This window comes from Peromyscus californicus, unplaced genomic scaffold (genome assembly GCF_007827085.1).
Source record: "Peromyscus californicus insignis strain IS unplaced genomic scaffold, ASM782708v3 Scaffold_14__1_contigs__length_90479793_seg_2, whole genome shotgun sequence".
Taxonomy (NCBI): Eukaryota; Metazoa; Chordata; class Mammalia; order Rodentia; family Cricetidae; genus Peromyscus; species Peromyscus californicus.
In genome coordinates this window covers 18,686,566-18,709,585 of record NW_026294436.1, presented here as the reverse complement: position 1 = coordinate 18,709,585, position 23,020 = coordinate 18,686,566, and the positions used below count along the sequence as shown (strand labels likewise).

At 48.8% G+C, this 23,020-nt stretch overlaps 1 non-coding gene across 1 annotated transcript; it reads right to left on the bottom strand.

The window, feature by feature from the left end:
- Positions 1-6,203: 6,203 nt before the first annotated feature.
- Positions 6,204-6,309, bottom strand: LOC128110242 (U6 spliceosomal RNA). The gene has a single exon (XR_008218189.1). It is a non-coding gene; the product is annotated as a U6 spliceosomal RNA (small nuclear RNA).
- Between the last annotated feature and the right edge of the window lie 16,711 nt (positions 6,310-23,020).

Here is a 23,020-nt window from a genome sequence, read left to right as displayed (position 1 = left end):
CAGTCCTCCTCTTCCCCCAACATCTCCCTAGTTCCCTGATTCTCTATCACCACTCCCAGTTACCTGCCAGGCTGTCCTCAGGACCACGGGTAAACATCACTCTGACTTAGCCCTGCCTACTCTCAAGAACTCTGTCGCCTGTGGCTTTAGGATGTGGTTTTTGCCTCTTCTCGTGAGGTTTCGGTCCTTGAGGGATGAGGAATTGCCCATTAGTCATTGTTTGACAAGTCCCTGGCCCGAATATAGCTCATTGATAGGATAATTGGCAAGCATGTGTAGAGCCCTGGGTTCCATTCCCCCATACCACATAAATAATACAAATAAATTGCCAAAGACTTTCTTCTTTTGATGCAAAAGAAACTTTTGGTAATGCCTGTATGTTCCTTGGAGGAGGACCTACTAGTCCCAGCTTCTGGGGTTCAGAGTTGCAAACGTGGGGTACCACAGCTTCCAACCCCTCTCCTATCCCCAATGCTGGGTCACTGTGGGCATGTCACATGACCGCTCTGTGCCTTCATTTCCTCCTCTGGGAAACAGCTAATGATGGCGCTCTTCACAGTCTTCACAAGGGCCCGGCACACAGAGACCTCCATGCAGTAGTGGCTTTGCTGCCACCGCTCTGCATGGTGCTACCCCCCTCCTTACACCAGGAACTCCAGCTTGCTCTCCTCCCAGGGGATCCCAGTCCAGGAATTAAAACTGAAAATCACATTCATTTTTCTTTCATTCTTCACCCGTGATACGATCTCAGTAAGAATGTGTTAAGTAGAATCTACTTAAAATATCTTGTGAGGGGGCTGAAAAGATGGCTCAGGGGTTAAGAGCACTGGCTGCTCTTCCAGAGGTCCTGAGTTCAATTCCCAACACCCACATGGTGGCTCACAACCATCTGTAATGAGATCTGGTGCCCTCTTCTGGCCTGCAGGGACACGTGCAGGCAGAACACTGTATATGTAGTAAATAAATCTTTAAAAAATATCTTGTGAGGCTTCAAAAGATGACTTTAGGGATGAGCAGTAATGATGCATGCCTTTAATCCTATCGCTGAGAAGGCAGAGGTAGACGGATCTCTGTGAGTTTGAGGCCAGCCTGGTCTATAAGGCAAGTTCCAGGACAGCCAGGGCTACACAGAGAAACCTTGTCTCAAAAGACCAACCACCACCACCCACAACAATAACAACAAAACTAAAAAAGAGATGACCTTATCTGAGTTTTTTAATTTAAATTTTATTTTATGTGTATGAGTGTTTTACCTGCACGTATGTCTGTGCAGCACTTACATGTCAGGTGCTTGTGGAAGCTGGGAGAGGGCAATAGATCCCCTGGAACAGGAGCTGCCACGTAGGTACTAGAAATGGAACCTGGAGCCTATGGAAGGGCAGCCAGTGATCTTAACCACTGAACTATATTGCCAGCTCTGGGTGTTTGTTTATTTGTTTGTTTTGCATTGTTTTCCCAGAGCTTTAAATGTGTCTGAAGTAAACATAGGAAGAGAGTTCATGACAAAAAGCATTGGCTCACAGGTTACTCAGTGCAGCCTGGCTACCTTCTGAGGGCGGGAGTGCTCCATCCCTAAGAGCATTCAAGCCGACTAGGGAACTGGTGAGAAGACTGACAATTTGGGGGACACCACTGACTCCGACAGGTCACAACAGGTTCCTGAGGAAGGCAGCCAGATCCACTTCTGGTCTGATTCTGTCCCCCACTGCCCCCGCTTTGTTTTGAGACAGAGTCTCACCATGTAACCTTGGCTGGCCTTGAACTCATAGAGATCCATCCCTCAGCCTCTTGAGTACTGAGGTCAAAAGTGTGCACCACCAAACCCGGCCTGACCCTGCTCCTTAAACTTCTCCCATTTGCTACACTGGGCAGCCAGGTATAACTGGCTAGTTAGGCAGTTTCTAGGATTTCTCTAGACCCTGGGGAGGAATATGTCTGGGGAGCTTTCTCTGCTTGTGAAAGTCCCTCCTCCCTGGACTTCAGGGTGAAGCCAGCTATTGGCTTTCAACCAGATGCCCTTTGAGGACCACGGATTAATCTGAGGTTCTGGGACTCCTGAAGCCAGAGTGTATGAGAGCAGGAGGCTGCCAAGGAGGAGTGAGAAGGGAGGCAGACCTGCTCTTTCTTCCTGCCTCAGGCAGACATCCTCAAGTGGCCACCTTCAGTCACCTGCCATTGCTGACGGAATCCAGTGGCCAGAGCCCCAGCCAGTCCGGACCTGCCAGCAACAGGCCTGCGCCTCCTAGAATTACGGAGCTCACACACACACATCCACCTGCCTCTGCCGCCTCAGTGCTGGATTAAAGGTGTGTGCCCCAACACCTGCTCAAAATCATTTTTATTAAAACAAAAGTGTTAGAAAAAATTTTTAGAGCCCAGCGTGGTAAAACACTAGAAGTTAAAAAATAAGTACAGGGATCTTTCCTTGTAGTCCGATCAAGGAGACAGCAACTGTTTCAGAAATGACAAGCACGGCTCCAGGTGGGCGTTGCATCTGCGTTTCACGGACTTGAGCAGACATAAACAGGGGGGGGGCCGCTGTTGCAGGAGACTGCAACACTCCCGCGGTAGCCACTGCCGCAGGTGTTTCCAGTCTCCTGAACTCAAAGGTGTCTGAAAGTCTAAATGGATTACCATAAACAGGAAGCATCTGCTATACTGGGAACCTGTTGGAACCCACCTACCCTGCCAGGCCCCACTCCCCAAGCAGCATCCTGAGGCCCACCTACCCTGCCAGGCCCCCCTCTCCGAGCAGCATGCTGGGGCCCCACACGGGAACCCACCTGCTCTGCCAAGCCCCGCCCCCAGGGGCCCCACTCCCTTGAGCTCAGCCTCTTTAGACTTCAATGTGTTTTCTTGTTCCCCGCTCTATGCCCGCAGGTGTTCCTAGTCACAGAGAGGCTCTGGGGAGCTTCAGCACCTGCTGCCGGCTGGCCTGTTAGCATCAGTAAGGGGCTGTGCCCACTCCTCAGCAAGGCACCCTTGTCCTGCTCCCTTTTGCACGCTCTGCGGTCTCACTAATTGATGGCCCACGTACCCGGAAGGGGCCACGTTCCCCAAGCCTTTGCACCTCTCGCCTGGATGCCCTTCCTACCCCTCAGAAGCACCTCTATCCCAGTTGCTACTCAGTGAGCCTTGGTCAGGCCCCTTGCATGTGCTGGGGACTCAGTGCTCCCATCCCTATCATGAAACTGGGCCCTAGATGCCTGATTGTCCCAGAAGTGCTGGGGATGGAACCCATGCATGCTGAGCATGTGCTCTACCACTAACGTACAACCTCGGTTCCTAAAAATGGGTTCTAAATGCCTTCAGAATGCCCTCCCTGTCTTGAATAGCTTGCCAACCTATCCCTACACTGGGCATGAACCCAGGGATTTGCACATGCTAGACAAGTATTCTGCTGCTGAGCTACATTGCCTGCCCCACTTTAATGCTTTTAACTTAATTTTTAATTAGCATGCAAAGTAACAGATTTCCTTATGAGATATTCTTTGTGTGTGTGTGTGTGTGTGTGTGTGTGTGTGTGTGTGTGTGTGTGTGTGTGTGGTGTATGTGTGTACAGGTATTTGTTTGTGTATGGCACACGTGTGTTTACCAGATATCAACATCACCTTTGTCTCAATTGCTCTCACCTTGTTTTTTGAAGCAGGGTCTCTCACTGGATGTGGAGCTCTATGATTGGCTACACTAGCTGGCCAATAAACTAGGGATGAGATTCTGCCTGTGGTTGTGTGTGTCCCTTACCCTGCTGCCCACCCCACCCAGTGCTGATCCTGGCTTTTTACCTGAGTGGGAGAACACAACTCAGGCCTTCATGCTTATGCCACAGGCAGCTTACTGACTGGGCCGCCTCTCAAAAACCGCTACAGCACTTTCTTTTTAAGATTATTTTTGTTTCAAGCATCTGGATGTCTAACATGTGCATGCAGTTCCTGCAGAGACCAGAAGAGGGCATTGGATTCCCCTGGAACTGGAGTTAGAGACAGTTGGGAGCAGCCATGTGGGTGCTGGGAATCAAACTCAGGTCCTCTGGAAGAGCAGCCAGTGCTCTTCACTGCTGAGCCGTCTCTCCACCCCCCCAGTCCCCATGGCATTTTCATACATGATTTGTTTCAGATGCCCCCCTTCACTTCCTCTCTCCACCTCCTGGCTTATACCATTCCACCCCCAGAATCCCCCTTCCCCACTTTTACACCATACATCTTCTATTACTCTCCTAGTACCTATATGGCAGCTCCTGTTCCAGGGGATCTATTGCCCTCTCCCGGCTTCCACAAGCACCTGACATGTAAGTGCTGCACAGACATACGTGCAGGTAAAACACTCATACACATAAAATAAAATTTAAATTAAAAAACTCAGAGAAAGTCATCTCTTTTTTAGTTTTGTTGTTATTGTTGTGGGTGGTGGAGGTTGGTCTTTTGAGACAAGGTTTCTCTGTGTAGCCCTGGCTGTCCTGGAACTTGCCTTATAGACCAGGCTGGCCTCAAACTCACAGAGATCCGTCTACCTCTGCCTTCTCAGCGATAGGATTAAAGGCGTGCATCATTACTGCTCATCCCTAAAGTCATCTTTTGAAGCCTCACAAGATATTTTTTTTAAAGATTTATTTATTACATATACAGTGTTCTGCCTGCACGTGTCCCTGCAGGCCAGAAGAGGGCACCAGATCTCATTATAGATGGTTGTGAGCCACCATGTGGGTGCTGGGAATTGAACTCAGGACCTCTGGAAGAGCAGCCAGTGCTCTTAACCCCTGAGCCATCTTTTCAGCCCCCTCACAAGATATTTTAAGTAGATTCTACTTAACGCATTCTTACTGAGATCCGATCACGGGTGAAGAATGAAAGAAAAATGAATGTGATTTCCAGTTTTAATTCCTGGGCTGGGATCCCCTGGGAGGAGAGCAAGCTGGAGTTCCTGGTGTAAGGAGGGGGTAGCACCATGCAGAGCGGTGGCAGCAAAGCCACTACTGCATGGAGGTCTCTGTGTGCCGGGCCCTTGTGAAGACTGTGAAGAGCGCCATCATTAGCTGTTTCCCAGAGGAGGAAATGAAGGCGCAGAGCGGTCATGTGACATGCCCACAGTGACCCAGCGTTGGGGATAGGAGAGGGGTTGGAAGCTGTGGGACCCCACGTTTGCAACTCTGAACCCCAGAAGGGACACACGGGCATTACCAAAAGTTTCTTTTGCATCAAAAGAAGAAAGTCTTTGGCAATTTATTTGTATTATTTATGTGGTATGGGGGAATGGAACCCAGGGCTCTACACATGCTTGCCAATTATCCTATCAATGAGCTATATTCAGGCCCGGGACTTGTCAAACAATGACTAATGGGCAATTCCTCATCCCTCAAGGACCGAAACCTCACGAGAAGAGGCAAAAACCACATCCTAAAGCCACAGGCAACAGAGTTCTTGAGAGTAGACAGGGCTAAGTCAGAGTGATGTTTACCCGTGGTCCTGAGGACAGCCTGGCAGGTAACTGGGAGTGGTGATAGAGAATCAGGGAACTAGGGAGATGCTGGGGGAAGAGGAGGACTGTCTGTGGAGTTTCCAGTCCAGCAGGGAGCAGGGGCAGGTGTCCTCTTGCCTGGCTCTAGCTGTCTAGCCCACACCTACTAAGTCATGGGCCGACATCACTGGGAAGTGGACATGGGTGCTGAAAGGGTTGATACATTTGGGGTTTCTTAGGATTGGAGGTGGCATGGATAGAGAGGTGTAGCTATTGGCTTCTTCTTTGGGGAAGAACCTGGGTTGGGCTATTTATTTATTTTAGAGACAAGCTCTGTGTCGTCCAGGCTCTGAATTTTGCCTCTGCATGTCAAGTAGTTGGCACTGTGACCTGGGCCACTGCCCAGGCGGGTCACATTATTTGCTATGACTGATGTTGTCATACTGATACCCTCTAGAACAGCGGTTTTCAATCAGTGGGTTGCGACCCCTTTGGGAGTCAACTGACCCTTTCACAGGGGTTGCCTAAGACCATCAGAAAACACAGATGTTTACATTATGATTCATAACAGTAACAAAATTACAGTTATGGAGTAACAACAAAAATAGTTTTATGGTTGGGGGGGGGTCACCACCACATGAGGAACTGTATTAAAGCCTCCCCCTTCAACCCTTCATGGGCCCCTTTCAGTTTCATGACATCTGCTTACACTCCCTTCCACATAAATACGCACATAGAGAAAATTAGAAGAAAACGTGGAACACTTCATGAGTCTGCGTGTCACCCTTTGCGTGGGGGCCGTGGTAATCTTCCCTGTCTCATTCCGTTTTCACTCTATATTCTGCCTAACTGAGCTCTTCAGTGTCTCATGAGCTGTCCCCCCGCCCTCCAGCGCGTCTCCAACTCCCCTCCACCAGGAAGCCCTTCTTGGTGTTACATCCTCCAACAATGCTGACACCAAGGGCCACAGGACTCGCTCACTGTTACAAAGGCCACCCAAATACACACGATTTAAACATCGCAGAACTTAGGGGAGAAATAGCATTGCTAGCCCTGATCTCGAAATTCTGTATCTTGTGTGGTCTGCCCCCGGTCCTCAGGGTTTCAGCGCCTGTTGGTGTTCTCTTGGACTGATCTACCTGTGCTGAAGAGGGCACGCGCTCTACTTGGCTGTGCTCTTCCTCAGGAGAGCCTTTCCCCTGAGGCCTTGGTTAGGGTGGTAATACTACATGAGGACCAAGTAACTCCTTTTAAGTACTGAGGCACTTCATGCACAGTAGCCCAGTTTTGCTTCAAAACCTTTCCAAGGGCGGAGAAGGCAAATGGAATGGCTCCTTTCGATGACTGTGGAAACATCTGGTGCATTAGCTCCCTCCCTGTACATGGTGAATTAAGCACACCCACCTGCTGAGCCCTGATTTCCTCAGTCATGTACTTGGGACTGTTCTGTGTGCCGGCTTAGGTTTTAATCCTGTCCTGTGTTGGGGCTGTGAGCAGTGCTCCCAGGGCTGGCAGGGGAGACAGGATAAACAGATTTGACTTCTAATCTGACTCACACATCTGCTCAGAGTGCTGTCAAGCTGGGAATGTTTAGCTGTGCATCCAGCCTGCTCTGCCCCTGCTGGTTGCCACAGCTGGCCTCTAGCCTCAAGGTGTACCCCTCCCTCCTCTGGGAGCCCCAAGTTGGCCGAGGGGTGAGGGGTATCCCAGGAGGACGGCAGCCTATGGGCAGGCGACAGGCGGATGTTTTCTCTCCTCGACATTGTTCTGACCCCAGTCTGTTGTGTGTGCCAAGAGCAGCCGTCACCAAGTCTCCTGGCAGGCTCTCAGCAGAGTTGGGGAACATTTCCGGAGAGGAGTGGCCCATTATGAACGCTGAGGCTTTCAAAAACTCTGCCATGCCTTTGGGTTGGCTGGGCTGCAAGAGTCTAGAAGGACAACAATGGAGACTCCGGAATCCCTGGAGGCCAGCTTCGAAGTTGAAGGTTCCAAGGACCTTGACAGGCTGAGGGTTTGCCCAGGAGGTCTCCCAGGCTGGGCCTGATGCCCATGGGGGGCTTGGGAATAGGAAGTGGAGGAGATCTGGCAGGGAGTTGGTGGCAGACAGACGCACAGCTGGGGACATCGGGAGAGCCAGAATTGCTTTGTATTTTATTCACAGTTCCTGACCCCTAACCCGAGCTGGCTCCCACCTGAGGATGGGAAAGGACCTGGTCACCTTCAAAAACTCCACTGAATCCATCCCAGAGGAAATGGGAACTCAGAATCGTTTTGGAGCAGCTCAGTGTTTGCCGGAAGATGACCGCTGTAAACTGACTCACAGCTGTTCCCCCAGAGACAGTATTTATGTCTGTGCCTCTCTCTATCAGGGTGTGTGTGTGCATGCGTGTGTGTGTGTGTGTGTGTGTGTGTGTGTGTGAGAGAGAGAGAGAGAGAGAGAGAGAGAGAGAGAGAGAGAGAGAGAGAGAGAGAGAGAGAGAGATTAGTCCCTCTGTGAGGATTAGCTCACAGCAAGACCAAAAAAATCTGGGAAGTACGTATTTCATACAGATGCGGAAATAGAGTCCCACTAAGGTTAAGAATTGACTCAGACCACTTAACTGCTTTGTGGCAGAGCCGGAATTAGAACCCAAGTCTACGACACTCCAAAGTACATGTCCTAAGCAAAGTTACTCAGAGTTCCAGTGCATAAGAGATAATTTGGTGCTGCCACAGCATGCAAGACTTCTGGCTCTGTCCCCTTGCCCTGGGTGAGGGCAGAGATCTCAGCAATGCACTTAATTCACAGGGATGATTCTGAAGTGGTTGCAACCCAGAAACCACTCTGGGGCTCTGCTTTAGGACCTCAGCCAGGAACCACAGCCTGGTCAGAGAACTTGAGAACCCTAGATTGCTGCTAGCCCTCAGGACCTTCGCCTAGAGAGGGCGACCCAGGAGAAGCATTGGTCCTCCAGGCCAATGGTTTTTTTTTTTTTTTTTTTTTTTTTTTTTTTTTTTTTTTTTTTTTTTGTCAATTTGATACAAACCTAGGCATATCTTGAAACCTGAAATCTCAACTGAAGAAATGCCCCCCACACACACATCAGATGGGCTTCCAGGAGATTGATTGACATGGAAGGGTCCAGCCCACTGTGGTGACGCCATGCCCAGGCAGGTTGTCCTGGGGTATATAAGAAAGCAAACTGAGCAAGCCAGTGAGTTTTCTCGCGGTTTCTGCCTTGGCTCCTGCCCTGACTTCCCTCAGTGCTCGCGCATGACCTAAGATGGAATAAAACCCTTTCCTCTCGGAGTTGCTTTCGGTCACACCAGCACAAACCCTAATTCAGACATTCTCAATAGAAAAATGGGACTGACCGTTTCAGCACACACACCCCCAAGAGAGACACCTATACAACGAAATCAAGACTAACGGGTCCTTCACTCGTGGGGAGATTTCTGTTGTACTGACCAACTCCCTGCCATGAGGGAGGGCTTCGGGGCCCTGGGTACAGATTCCTCAGAACCAGGGGGTGCAAGACCCTCCTGCTTCACAGTGTCTGAGGGGTGCGCTGGGAATAGACAGCCCTGGGGTCCACCTCCTGGGGGGGGGGGATGATTCTCCTTTAAGATTTCTCCCCTGCAATCCCAACACAAATGGAAGCTTGAGGAGAAGAAGTGAGAATGGAACAGCTTTGGGGGCCTGAGGAGTGAGTATCTCCACAGACCCCAAAGCTACAGCACCCCGGCGAAGCAGGCAACTGTGGATTTATCAAAAAAGCCAGCGTATGACATGAGAGCTCTGTGTTCGAGTCCTGCTTGGACACTCTGCGGTTTTGGATGACTGCACGTCACTGGGCCCCAGTCCTTTACACCTCTGAGGAGATAAGCTCGCCACTCACCACCATCACTGTGGCACTCTGCAAAGTAGGTGTGCAGTGGTCTCTGAGTGAACTAGAGGGCCTTCTCACGTGCTTCAGGAAACACCACCAGAGGCATCCCAGTGGGGCTCCATATGGTTCATGCCCACCTTATCCTGTTGGGGAGGTGAGAGCTGGGTGTGAAGGGAGTAGTCAGGTCCCAGAGTCATGACCTAGGTGCCACTGAGCAGAGGGTCAAGTGTCAGGTTATGTTTGCAGGACTCTGAAGCAGACACCACAACCCTGACCAGACAAATTCTTGGTTAAGGGCATAGGGCTCATATCCTCACTGGACACCTTACTAAGTGAGCCACCCTGGGCCACTTAAGTCTGCCTCTCTGTACCTCAGTATCCTATGTGTAAAATATAATAAATGTATCCACTTCCTAACCCAGACAAAGCACTCAAGACATGCTTGACACACATTACGGAGTATTAAATATTAGTCATGACTGCCTACTAATGGAAAGATTTTGAATGTAGGGGAGTCTGTAATAGTCTTGAGTTTCTGCTTGTGTCCTCCCCACATCTAAGGTCAGCCCTGGCTGCCCTGGCTGCCCGTGACGATGAAAACAATGCTAAGAATCAAGTTCTCAGGCTGAGCCTTCTTCTCCTCTTGGTAAATCTCCCTGTGACTAAGAGTCAGGACAAGGCAGCACTGGCTGGGTTAGCGGGTATTATCACGAGTGTCTCTTAAGCCAGGCTTCTCCTTCGTTAGGCTCAGCTCCCAGTGCTTAGGGTGGCGCATGGGAAGGGGACAGGCAGGGCAGATTGTGAATCCCTGGATCTTTGCACCTGAGAAACTAGAGAAGGAATGGAATTCTCGGCCAGCTCTGTCCTGCCTGAGTCCAGGGGACAGTAAGTCACCTCCCTCCTCAGAGGAGCTCTACTGGGCTGGGGCCCTACTCAGGCCTTCTTGTCTGCTCTATTACCCACTGAGTAGGGGCTGGGGAGGTTGTCGGGAGGTATATGGAAGTCTCTGGAGCAAACACGACTTAGTCTTCCAGAAGGCCGCGTCCCCCTCTCAGGCAGGCCCGTCATTCTTCGAGAGCCCTCCCCCTCAGCACAGGCCACGGGGAGAAGAGTGGTACCCACTGTAGGTGTGAGGATACCGTCTGCTTAAAGGATGCTGTGAAGGGCTTGGGTGTGGCTCAGCGGAGTGTGAAAGGACCTGCTATTCATGCTCAGAAGAAAGAGGGTGGGAAGGAGGGATGGGTGGAAGAAGGAGAGAAGGCAGGAGAGGGGAAGGGGGGAGAAAGTGGGGAGGGAGAGGGAGGGAGACAAGCAGCTAGGTGTAAGTACATATAATCCTAGTACTTGGGAGGTGGAAGCATGAGGATTGGAGTTCAAGGCCAGCCTAGGCTACAAGAAACCCTGGAGGGAGGAAGGAGGAAGGGAAGGGAAAGAAAAAGGCTTTCTTTGTTAAGTCAGTGTTTATAGGGAGGAGTGGGGTAACTCGTTGTAGAAGACATGCTTCCCATACAAAAAGGTCTTAGGTTCGCTCCCCTCAGCCACTAGGTAGAGAGCCCCAGCAATGGGTGAATACGGGCGGCAGCTGTATCAGGCAGAACACCAAGACTGCACCCGAGACACCATCAGAAAGGAGCCATGGGAGTGATAGGAGGGCCTGAGCTAGCTCCACTGGGCTGACCTCACCCATCTGCCAGGAGATGGAGGAAGCGGCAGGGTCTGGCCCCACGCCCACTGCGGGAACGCTCATCCTCATTCTGAGCCAGGGCCCGGCCCGCCCCTGGCAGCACAGTGACTCATACTACCAGGTCCGCACACCAGAGGAATCCAGACCAGCAGGAAACAGGTGGCTGCCCTGTCACAGGGAGACACTGACTCTTTGGAGGGTGGTAACATTTGAGCCAGACCCCAAAGCTGAGCGCATTTCTGCAGAACCAGGGAGAACCGCCCAAGTCCCAAGAATTGTAAGACCTCCCTTGTGGGGAGCCTAGGAGATGAAAGGGAGGACAGGGGGGCAAGCAGGGGCTCCCACTGCACATGGTAGAGGCCCTGTTAGCAGGACAGGCCGAGGGGGTGTTATCATTACCTACTGACTGTTAGAAGCAATATATGTTTGTCATTTAAAAAAAAAATGGAGCAAAACAGAAGCCTGCAGCTCAGCTGGAAGAGTGACCGGCTACTGAGCATGAAGACCTGGGTTTCACACACACACACGCACACACACACACACACACACACACACACACACACACACACACACGCTGTCACACAAGCTGGCGTGGTGGCAGCTGTGGTCACAGCTTAAGGTGTGGTAGAGGGATGAAGATCAGGCGAGCAAGAACATCCTTCACATGGGAAATACAAGAAAAACCTGGAATACATGAGCCCTTGTCTAAAAAAAGGTTGGGGGGGCAAAGAAGAAAACAAAAATCGCTATTACTCATGTGCAAAATCCCCCTAATTAATTGCTGCCAATAAACACTTGGAGGCTTTGCTTTCAGGCTTTCTTGTAGGTGGTCCTACACCTGTGTACATAAAAACAGCATTAAGTGAACTTAGTGAGTTAAAGAGAAAGAGGAGAGAGAGGGGAGAGAGAGAGAGAGAGAGAGAGAGAGAGAGAGAGAGAGAGAGAGAGAGAGAGAGAGAGGAGAGAAAGGAGGGAGAGAGAAAGAGCACACAGAGTAGTTGGCAGGGAAGAGTGGGGAGGGAGTAGTGAAAGAATTGGAGGGGAGGTAATACGGGTGGATCTGATAAAAACACAGTATATGTGTGTATGAAATTCTCAGTTCCGCAAGTGTACAGGGCCAGGCGGTGGTGGCGCACGCCTTTAATCCCAGCACTCAGGAGGCAGAGCTGGGTGGATCTCTGTGAGTTCGAGGCCAGCCTGGGCTACAAAATGAGATCCAGGACAGGCTCCAAAGCTACACAGAGAAACCCTGTCTCGAAAAAAAACAAAAAAAAAGTGTACAGGGACCGGAGAGATGGCTCAGTGGTTAAGAGCACTTGCTCCTCTTCCCAAAGGAAACAAATTTAGTTCCCAGTACTCACATCAGATGGCTCACAGCCACCTATAACTCTGGGTCCAGGAAAGCTGATAATATTTGGGTACTGCATGCACAGGGTACGCATACATATACTAAGGTACACATACACATAAAATAAACAAATAAAACTTTAAAAATATATACAAAGGGGGATGGAGAGATTTATCAGTCCATAAAACTTGGAGGCCTGAATTTGGATCCCTAGCACCCATGTAGAAGGCCAGCGTAGTGGTACATACTGGGAAAGTCAGCCTTGTTGAATCAGTTAGCTACAGGTTCAAGGAGAGACATGCCTCAAAAACGAAGACAAGGAACAACAGAGGATGACATGCAGTCTTGACCTCTGACCTCCACACGCATGCTTACACAGCATGTCCAAAAGCAGGTGCACACAAACACGAAGACACATACAACACATACACACACAATACATACTGATAAGTGTAATAATGCCAAGCTGGAGACCCAGTGACTCCAGAGGCTGAGAAGGCTGAAACAAAAGTCTCTCAAGTTCCATGTCACCCTATATAACTCAGTGGTATATTTCTTAGCATGTCACAGGCCCTGGGTTTATCCCTAATACCACATGCAAAATTATAGATCATAATATGTACTGTAGGAGGCCAGGGAGATGGCTCCATGGGCAGCAACACCTGCTGTACAAGCATACAGACTTGAGTTCAAAAGGACCCATGTAAGAATACAGGCACGGCTGTGTGTCTATAACCCCAGCAATGGGAAAGAGGACAGGTGGGTCCTGGGAGCTCAGTGGTACCAGCCTACTTGAAAAGGCAAGTTTCCAGTCCAGTAAGAGGCCCTGTCTCAAGGCAATAAGGTCGGGGGCAATAGAGGAAGTCATGGGACATGCTTTTGTAGCCTTTTGATGCATGTGCACAGATTGTGCAGATATGTACATCCACAGACAAAACACACACACACACACACACACACACACACACACACAAACACACACACACACACACCACATACACAGAATTAGAACACTATGTACTGTATGGGCAATATGAATTTTCATTTGTTTTGTTTTGCAGTGCTGGTGATGAACCCAGGACCTCCCACGTGAGAGGCCAGTGCTCTATCACTGAACTGTAACCCCTGATCCTCTAGGCATATTAGTGTAGCAAAATTCATGTTTCACAATCAAGATCATGCTCTACCAGTTGAGCATCCCTAAACTGAAGATGCAAAATACTCCAGAATCTGGACCTTTGGGAGAGCTGGCGGACATCACAAGTAGAGTCCACACTTGCCCTCACGTGCCAGCCAGGTTGCAGTTAAAATGCAAGTGCACTAAATTGTTGTCAAGATTACCTCCAGGCAAGGAATACAGCTCAGTGGTGAGTGTGTGCTCAGCGTGTGCAATGCTTTGGGTTCACTTTCCAGCACGATGATGATGATGATGATGATGATGATGATGATTGATGTCGATAATAGAAAGAAGAAGAGGAGAAACAGCAGCATCCGCTGCCACTGACTTCAGGTCATGTGTGTAAAGTGTACATTAAACATAAGTAAGCTATGACCTCATCCACAAGACATCTCCTTAGATATGTAAGTTGATATTCCAAAGTCTAAAAAAAGCTTAAACTTGAAACTCTTCAGGTTCCAAGCATTACCTCTAAGGCATATTCAACCTTTATTAAAATAGTTTCTGAATTCAGAGCGTATGTAGATTAACACATAAATTGTTTAAAAATAATATACTTAGCAGAATGCTGTGCTTCTAAATAGTAAGTTAGGAGGGGCTGGAGGGGCGGTTCTTGGGTTAAGCGCACTGACTCCTCTTCCAGAAGACCCAGGTTCAGTTCCCGGCACCCACATGGTAACTCACAACTATCTGTAACTCCAGTTCCAGGGGACCTATATTCTCTTCTGGCCTCCTCAGGCACTGCATGCAGATGATGTACAGACGTACATGCAGGCAAAATACTCATGAACACATTAAAAAAAAAAAAAAGAGTCAGCAACTTGGCCTCAGGATTCTCATTAGAAAAGGCCAGAACAATGCCTCCCGCATGTTATGAAAGCAGCTGTTTCAGACCAAAGCATTCAGCTTACCATCCAGTTGGGTATGGCGACACACACCTATCATCAGCACTGTAGAAACTGAGCCAGGAGGATGGAGACTTTGAGGCCAGCCAGGGTCCATGTGGTGTGGATGGTCAGAAATAAAAATTAAATTTAAAAAATTACCATTTAGGTCTGAGGGTAGAGCAACAGCACTTTGAGACAGACTGCCTACCCTGAAGATGGTAGGGAAAGAAAAAAAAAAAGAACAAGGTGAAGAACAGAGAAAAGAAGATGTCACAGAGTATGTGTGTGTCTTTGTGTGTGTGTGGGTCTCAGCCAAAGCAGAGGGCAAAAAAGCACTGAGCCTAAAGGCAAGTAGAAGCGTGGGGCTCTGTGTGACAGACAGGTCAGGAGAGAGGGGCCCTCTCAGAGCTGGGCTTGACTAGGTTTGGCCTCTCAGAAGTCGCTAGGGCTTAGTTCTTGAGGGGATTAATCCAATCATTGAATAATGGATTAAGAGATTATTTTAGTCACAGACACCATGACCAAGGCAACCCTTATGAAAGAAAACATTTGATTGGAGGTTGGCTTACAGTTTCAGTGGTTTAGTCCATTATCATGGCGGGGAGCATGGCGATATGCAGGCCCGTGCTGGAGCGGTAGCTGAGAGCCACATCCTGATTCACAGGCAGAGAGCAAAACTGGCGTGGGCCTTTGAAAACTCAAAGCCCACCGCTAGTGACACACTTCCTCCAAAGGCCACGCCTCCTAATCCTTCTAATCCTATCAACAGCTCCACTCCCTGGTGACTAAACTTTCAAACCTATGAGCCTAGGGGGGCCGTTCTCATTCAGCCCTCCACGGGGATTAACGGGTTAACAGGACATCTGGAGATAAAGTCTCCCATAAAAGCCTGGTCACTTGCTCTTGTCTTACCACATTCTGTACCAAGCTACCTGAGGACTCTGCCAATAGACCACAAACAGATGCAGCCCTGACCTTGGGCCAGAACTATGAGCCAAAGCAATCTCCTCTATTTTATAACTCACCAGCCTGGTAGTCTGTTATTAGAAATAAAATTACTCTAAGACACTGAGGAAATGGCCGAGGTACGTACTAAAAAAGAAGAGAAAGGGACGGGAAAGAATCATGGTTTGAAACTATGACACATTAGGAAAGGGAGTAACAGTCTACTGGGTGGCTCTGCAGTACTCAATATTTACATAAATAGTCACAAAAATGTAAACCATGCACTGGATTTAATCTTCTAGAACTGATCCATTAGCAAAGCATGGAAGACCTGATTATGGTTAGACAATTAAAATACAAATACTATCTTTTAAAAAAAGCACAGGGTAGGTGAGATGGCTCCATGGGTATAGGACTTAGGAACTTGCCATGCAAGCCTGACAGTCTGGACAGATCCCAGTGGGGAGGCAGGAGAATGGCAAGTTTAAGGTCATCCTCAGCTACATGGTGAATCTGAGGCCAGCTTGGGCTATTAGACCCTGTCTCAGAGAGGGGGGTGAGTTCAAGTGTGTTGCTTGAAGTGATAAAGATAATTAACAGATTTATTTTAATTTTATCTAGAGGGACTAAATACAGACAGCTATCTAGTCATATCGGGAGTGGGGGCTGCTGTTTGGATGATACGTATGAGTTCAACCTTCAGTTTTCATAGTCACTAATCAATGCGGGATGCTTAAACATGAGAATCCATGGAACAGCAGCATGGGTATGTTTTGGAGACCTGCAAGTTGTCCCTAGAGCAGAGGTTCTCAATCTTCCTAATGCTGTGACTCTTTAATACAGTTCCTCATGTTCTGGTAACCCCAAACATGAAATTATTTTCATTTCTGCTTCATAACTGGAATTTTGCTACTGTTATGAATCATAATGTAAATATCTGTGTTTTCTGATGGTCACAGGCGACCCCTGTGAAAGAGTCATTTGAGTCTCCCAAGGGGTCCCGACCCACAGGTTGAAAACCACTGCCCTAGAGTAAGTGCTGAGAACTGAGAGCAGTTGGGAAACAGAGGGTGGGCAGGATAGACAGGACTTGCTTTGTGAGCTCTTCTGTTCTGATACATTTTTAACCATGTGCATACACAACGTTGATGTTAAAATGAAGGAACACTAGGAGACAGAAGAGAAGGCGGAGGTGAGAGCTTGGGGCTGTTAGCTGAGCCGGGGGGCTGGGTTCGGATGAATCACACACCACACTCGGGAAAGACCAGGTCAGTCGGAAAGGCGGCTCAGGAGGACACCAGCCAAGCGAACGCTCTGATGAGGACACTGGGTGAGCAAATGCTCTGATTTTTACAGGGAGACAGAAGATATTTCTGGAAACTGTAGTCCAAGTGGCTCAATATAGAATCCTGGCAAAATTCTTGCACAGATTATTAAACAGATGGTTTGGGAGTGTTGGGGGTTTATTTTTATTTATATTCTGCCTCATTCCAAAAGAGGCTTTTGCAGATATGAGATATGCACAGTACAACAAGAGAGAAAAATTAGTGAGCACAGGGTCTCAAAAAAGCTAAACACGTGCCTTCGATGACAACACTGAGGACTTAAGGCAGGAGCATAGCCGTGACTTCGAATGTGGCCTGGGCTACATAGGGAGAACTTGTTCCAGAGAAGAAAGGAAGGAGGGGAGGAAGGAGGGAGGGAGGGAGAAGGGAGGGAGGAAGGAAGGAGGGGAGGAAGGAGGGAGGGAGGGAGAAGGGAGGGAGGAAGGAAGGAGGGGAGGAAGGAGGGAGGGAGGGAGAAGGGAGGGAGGAAGGAAGGAGGGGAGGAAGGAGGGAGGGAGGGAGAAGGGAGGGAGGAAGGAAGGAGGGGAGGAAGGGGGAGGAAGGAAGGGAGGGAGGGAGGAAGGAAGGAGGGGAGGAAGGAAGGAAGGAAGGGAGGGAGGGAGGAAGGAAGGAGGGGAGGAAGGAAGGAAGGAAGGAAGGAAGGAAGAAAGAAAGGAAGGAAGGAAGGGAGGGAGGGAGGAAGGAAGGAGGGGAGGAAGGAAGGAAGGAAGGAAGGAAGGAAGAAAGAAAGGAAGGAAGGAAGGAAGGGAGGGAGGGAGGAAGGAAGGAGGGGAGGAAGGGGGAGGAAGGAAGGGAGGGAGGGAGGAAGGAAGGAGGGGAGGAAGGAAGGAAGGAAGGGAGGGAGGGAGGAAGGAAGGAGGGGAGGAAGGAAGGAAGGAAGGAAGGAAGGAAGGAAGGAAGAAAGAAAGGAAGGAAGGAAGGAAGGGAGGGAGGGAGGAAGGAAGGAGGGGAGGAAGGGAGAAAGAAACAAAGGAAGGAAGGAAAGAAAGAGGGAGGGAGGGAGGAAGGGAGGGAGGAAGGAAGGAGGGAGGGAGGGAGGGAGGAAGAGTGGTCAAGTATGGAGCTGCATGCCTACAACCTGGGTTACACGAGACCCTATTTCCAAAAGAAAAAAAAATGAGGGGTGTAGATTCGTGCTATAACTTGGAGGAAACTTGAAAACATTATGCTGAGCAAGATAAACTGGGCGTTAAAAGCTGCATATTATTCGGTTCCATTTATGTGAAATTCTCAGATCAGGGACTGGGGAGATGGTTCAGTCAGTCAAATGTTTGCACCTCAAGCATGAGGACCTGAGTTCAGATCCCCAGTACTCATGTGAAAGGCCAGAGGCTGTAATGCATACCTGTAATGCCAGCACTGGGGAGGAAGGGCCAGGAGGATCCCTGGGACGTACTGGCCCGCCTAGCTGAATAGGAAACCCCAGGTGTAGCGAGAGGCTCTACCTCAAAAAATAATGTGGTGAGTTACTGAAGAATACACCCAACATCAACCTGTGGTACACACACACACACACACACACACACACACACACACACACACACTCCAAAACCATGCAAATCCATTGAGACAGAAAATAAGGCTAGGCAGTGGTAATGGGTCACACAATCTTGCAAATATAATAAAACTCACTATACTAGACACTTTAAAAGGCGAATTTTGTGGTATGTGAATTATCTGACATCAAAACAAACAAACAAATAAAAATAAACAAATGAACAAACAAATCTACCACTACAATGGAGGAGTGGGGAGGGAAGAAAATAGAGAGAACTAAATTGATATGCAGCACATATATCATAAAATTCTAGGCAAATGATAACGATGGTCCATAACTTTGACCATGAGTAGTTACTACAAGCTTGGAAGATAGCATGAGTTAAGTGATTCCCAGAATCCTTTAGTTAAACACCAACTGGTTGCTCAGGGAACCACAGCTCTCTCTGGTCCTAATGCCCAACAGAAATCTCACTATGTGCTTTCATAAAGAGAAACTGTCCATTAGAGTGACAGCCCTAGAACTCCAGAGGTTACACAGCTCTGTCCTGGGGACACTCAAGTGAGACATAAATTCCCGGGGTAATTCACTGAAGACATTTAAGGAGGGGCCTCAACGGTAGGAGAGCCACAAACAGGCCTCTCGACATAACTGTGTACACGGAACTTAGGTCTCTGACCCTAACAACAGCGTCTCCTACCAGTGGTTCTCAACCTGTGGGTCGTGACCCCTTTGGGGTTGTGTGCCCCTTTCATAAGGGCTGCCTAAGACCATTGGAAATATCAGATATTTACATTACAATTCATAACAGTAGCAAAATCATAGTTATGAAGTGGTAATGAGAATCATTTAATGGTTGGGGGTCACCACAACATGAGAAACTGTATTAAAGGGTTGCAGCATTAGGAAAGTTGAGAACCACTGGATCTAGACAGTGCAAAGGAGCGTTGAAAGGCCCCCAAAGCAACACCCAAGGGGCCTCCACTGCCCTGCACAGTAGAAAGGGAAAGGTGATTTAGGGTCACTTACTCAGTCTTGGTGAAGTCCTGGTGTCATACACAGCAGAGGAGCCACACTGGACCTGAGACACAGTTCTAAAAGCCACACTAGCTGTCGACAAAGGATCTATTCAGAACCGGGAGAACAGCTGACAAATTCCTGCAGCTTTCGGCCACACCTGTGGCTCCTTAACCTGCAGTCACAAGAAGTCCTGATTCTGAGCATCCCCAGCTCCTCCAGAACGGCATCCGACAGGCAGGGTGAGTGTATTGCCATGACGCCATTTTGTTGTACATTCATGTATATAGATCTCTGAGCCAAGATTTGGCTTTTTTTGGGGGGGGGTCTACCTATGGGATAAAATCGCCAATGTCTGTGTTCTAGTCACTAAATGTTGTTTGTTTTGAACTACAGACTATCTGGTGTCCTCTCAAACCTTGTACGCTGGAGTTGCTTAAAGCCAATCACCGTTGTGAAGATCTCTAGGTGCATCAAGTCAAGGCCAGATGCCAGGTCCTGGGCTCCGTAATCAAGGCCCTAGCACAATCCCCAAACAGTCCAATAGCCAGATGGTCTCTCTCTCACACACACGGAGCTTTGTGTAGTTTCCTGTCAGACTGGATACTTGTCTACACTCTGCTCTATGGTTTATAATACTTTTCCTTATTCTAGGATTAATTAAACCTCTGCCCTCTCTTGAAATTGTTGTTTTATATAAACACCAGTGAAGCAATAAAACAAGGAGCCTATAGGCTTTTACGAACACAACTTAACCCCAAGTCAAGAGTAAGCTGCCCCACCCGAGTGCGCTGGAGCCAGAGAGACAATCAGCTCCCCTAGCTGGGCCAGCTTCACCAACTGTAACACTGCAAGCCTCAGCTGAGGTCCGTGAAGGAAATGAATCAACAATGCGATCAGTCACTGGCTGGCCTATGGTTCATGAAGTTCCTTGGCCCATGTCTAATTTCATTGACAAAACAGAGAAGGTCTGTCTGTTCCTTTTAACCTGCACCTGTTATGACTGGCTGAAGACCCCAGGCAAGCAAAGGTTAAAACTAAGGGGAGATCCAGAAGCCAAAAATCAATGTGCAGATAACCAAGATGGATGCCACGGAAGACTTGTTCCAAACATTGTTCAAATTCTCGTTGCTTCCACCACTGTGGGGGCCATTAGTCCCCCTCTCTAACTGTTGTTTAATGGCTCTTATTAGTTTGGTTGGTTTGTTCGTTGTGTGGTGTATGTGTTTGCATGGGTTAGTGTGCACATGTGCATGTGTATGTGTGTGGCGGCGGAGGGGGGGGGCGGGGGAGTGTGTCTGTGTATGTCAGTGTGGAGGCCAGAGGTGTTTCCCTTTTGCCTTTTAAGACAAGGCCTCACACTGCAGTCCAGGCTGGCCTAGAACTCATTGTATAGCCTCAAACTTGTCAATCCCACTGCCTCAGCCTCCTGAGTTGCAGGGATTATGTAAGCCATAACACTCACCCTCTCTGAGGGCTTCAAAGGCTTCTAAGTTTCATGTCTTCCTGACTCCACCAGTTCCAAATTCAACTAATGTTCACTGGGGGTTTGCAACTCACTTCAGACAGAGACCTAATGCCACCAATCTTGTCCCCAGCACATCAAGAAAAAAAAAATTACTGCCTCCAAGGATAGATATGGGCAATATCCATATATTAGTCAGAAACAGCCATAAAAGGCAAGAGACCTTTGCTTCTTTGTATCCTTTAAGATTAAGGAGGAAGATCTCTGAGGTGTGAACGAAGGGACAAAGAGACTGTTCTAGTTTGCATTCTGCTTCTGTGACAAACGCCAGGACCAGAGTCGGTGTGGGGAGGAAAGGGTTTATTACACCTTACGGTTTTAGAGTCCACCACTGAGGGAAACAGAGGCAAGAACTGACGTAGTGACCATGAAGGAATGCTGCTTTCTGGCCTGCTTCCTCTGGCCCGCTCAGCTTGCCTACACAGTCCAGGCCCACCTGCCTAGGTATGGCACCATCCACAGTGTGCTGGGTCCTCCTACATCCATTAGCAATGAAGAAAGTACCCTCCAGACATGCCCATAGCCCAGTCTGATGGAGGCAATTCCTCATTTCCCAGATGGGTAAAGTTGACAACCAAGATTAGCCATCATGGGTACCTCTGAGCTTTTAATTCATGTTCTATGAAAGGAAGATATGTCCCCTCCCTCTCTTGTTGACAGTGTATGTATGAAATATGCCTTTCCGAGACTCCTGCTCTTATCTTGAAGACTAAAGTCTTCCAGAAGCAGGATGATGTCTTTAGGTCCTTAAAGAAAGAGTCGCTGGTCTGCATCTTACACAAGACAATCTTAAAATGTGAGGAAAGAAATGTCTTAAGATGCCATTCTCGGGCTGAAGAGATGACTCAGTGGTTAAGAATACTGGCTGCTCTTCCAGAGGACCCAGGTTCAATTCTAAGCACCTACATGGCAGCTTACAACTGTCTGTAACTCCAGCTCCAAGGGATTTGATAGCCCTCACACAGACATAGATGCAGTCAAATCACCAATGCACACAAAATAAAAGTAAATAGCTGAGCGACAGTGGCACACGCCTTTAATCCCAACACTCAGGAGGATCTCTGTGAGTTCGAGGCCAACCTGGTCTACAGAGTGAGATCCAGGACAGGCACCAAAACTACATGGAGAAACACTGTCTCGAAAAACAAACAAAATAACAATAATAATAACAATAAATTATTTTTTTAAAAGATGCTATTCTCATTATTCATAGAAGATGTGTGGGACTCCAGGCCATCACAGCAGCCTGACAACAGAGCCTGTTATTCCGCTGATGTGGAGCAGTGCTGTGCCCAAACCTCTCATTCACATACACTATAGCCCAGGCTGGCCTAGAACTCACTATGAAGCCCAGACAGGCCTCAGACTTGCAGTGATCCTCCTGTCTCAGCCTTCTGAGCATTGGGCCCCCATGTCAAGCCTCCATTTTCGTTTCTGTTATTACCAAGACAGAAAGTCTCTGTCTCCTTGGGCCACCAAACACCAACACAGGGCCACACCAAGTGACTGTAGCCAAGCTCTTGAGACTCCCAAGTCATAGGCAAATGTAGCTCACCCATTAAATCCTCCCTGATGAAGGTGGGTCCCATCCTCACTCTGTGTTATGGACACATCGACTGGTCATCACATGAAAGGGCCGTGAGGTGATGGAGGGAACGTAGGCAGGCCCCAGTGCAGCCCTAGAGTGAGCTGGGGCTCCCAGTTCTCCCGCATCCTAAAAGTGTGATCAGGACCAGAGCAGAAAGGACCGTGTGCTCTGCTCAGCATTTCCTTACAACTTGGATGAGGAACAGTTACATCCTCCAGGCCCGTGAAGTACCATCCTTATTCCAGAGCAGCTGGAAGGGCATCCACTGGTGTGTGGCTGACTGGCAGGGGAGAGGACCCCTAAGCCAGACAAGGCTGGAGCTGGTGTTAAGTGCTGTGGGATGGTCTGTATGTCAAGTGTGTTGCTGATTGGTCAATAAATAAATCACTGATTGGCCAGTGGCCAGGCAGGAAGTATAGGCGGGACAAGGAGGAGAATAAAGGTGGGAAGTGGAAGGCTGAGTCAGAGAGACACTGCCAGCCGACACGATGAGAAACAGCATGTGAAGATGCCGGTAAGCCACGAGCCATGTGGCAAGGTATAGATTTATAGAAATGGATTAATTTAAACTATAAGACAGTTAACAAGAAGCCTGCCACGGCCATACAGTTTGTAACCAATATAAGTCTCTGTGTTTACTTGGTCGGGTCTGAGCGACTGTGGGACTGGCGGGTGAGAGAGA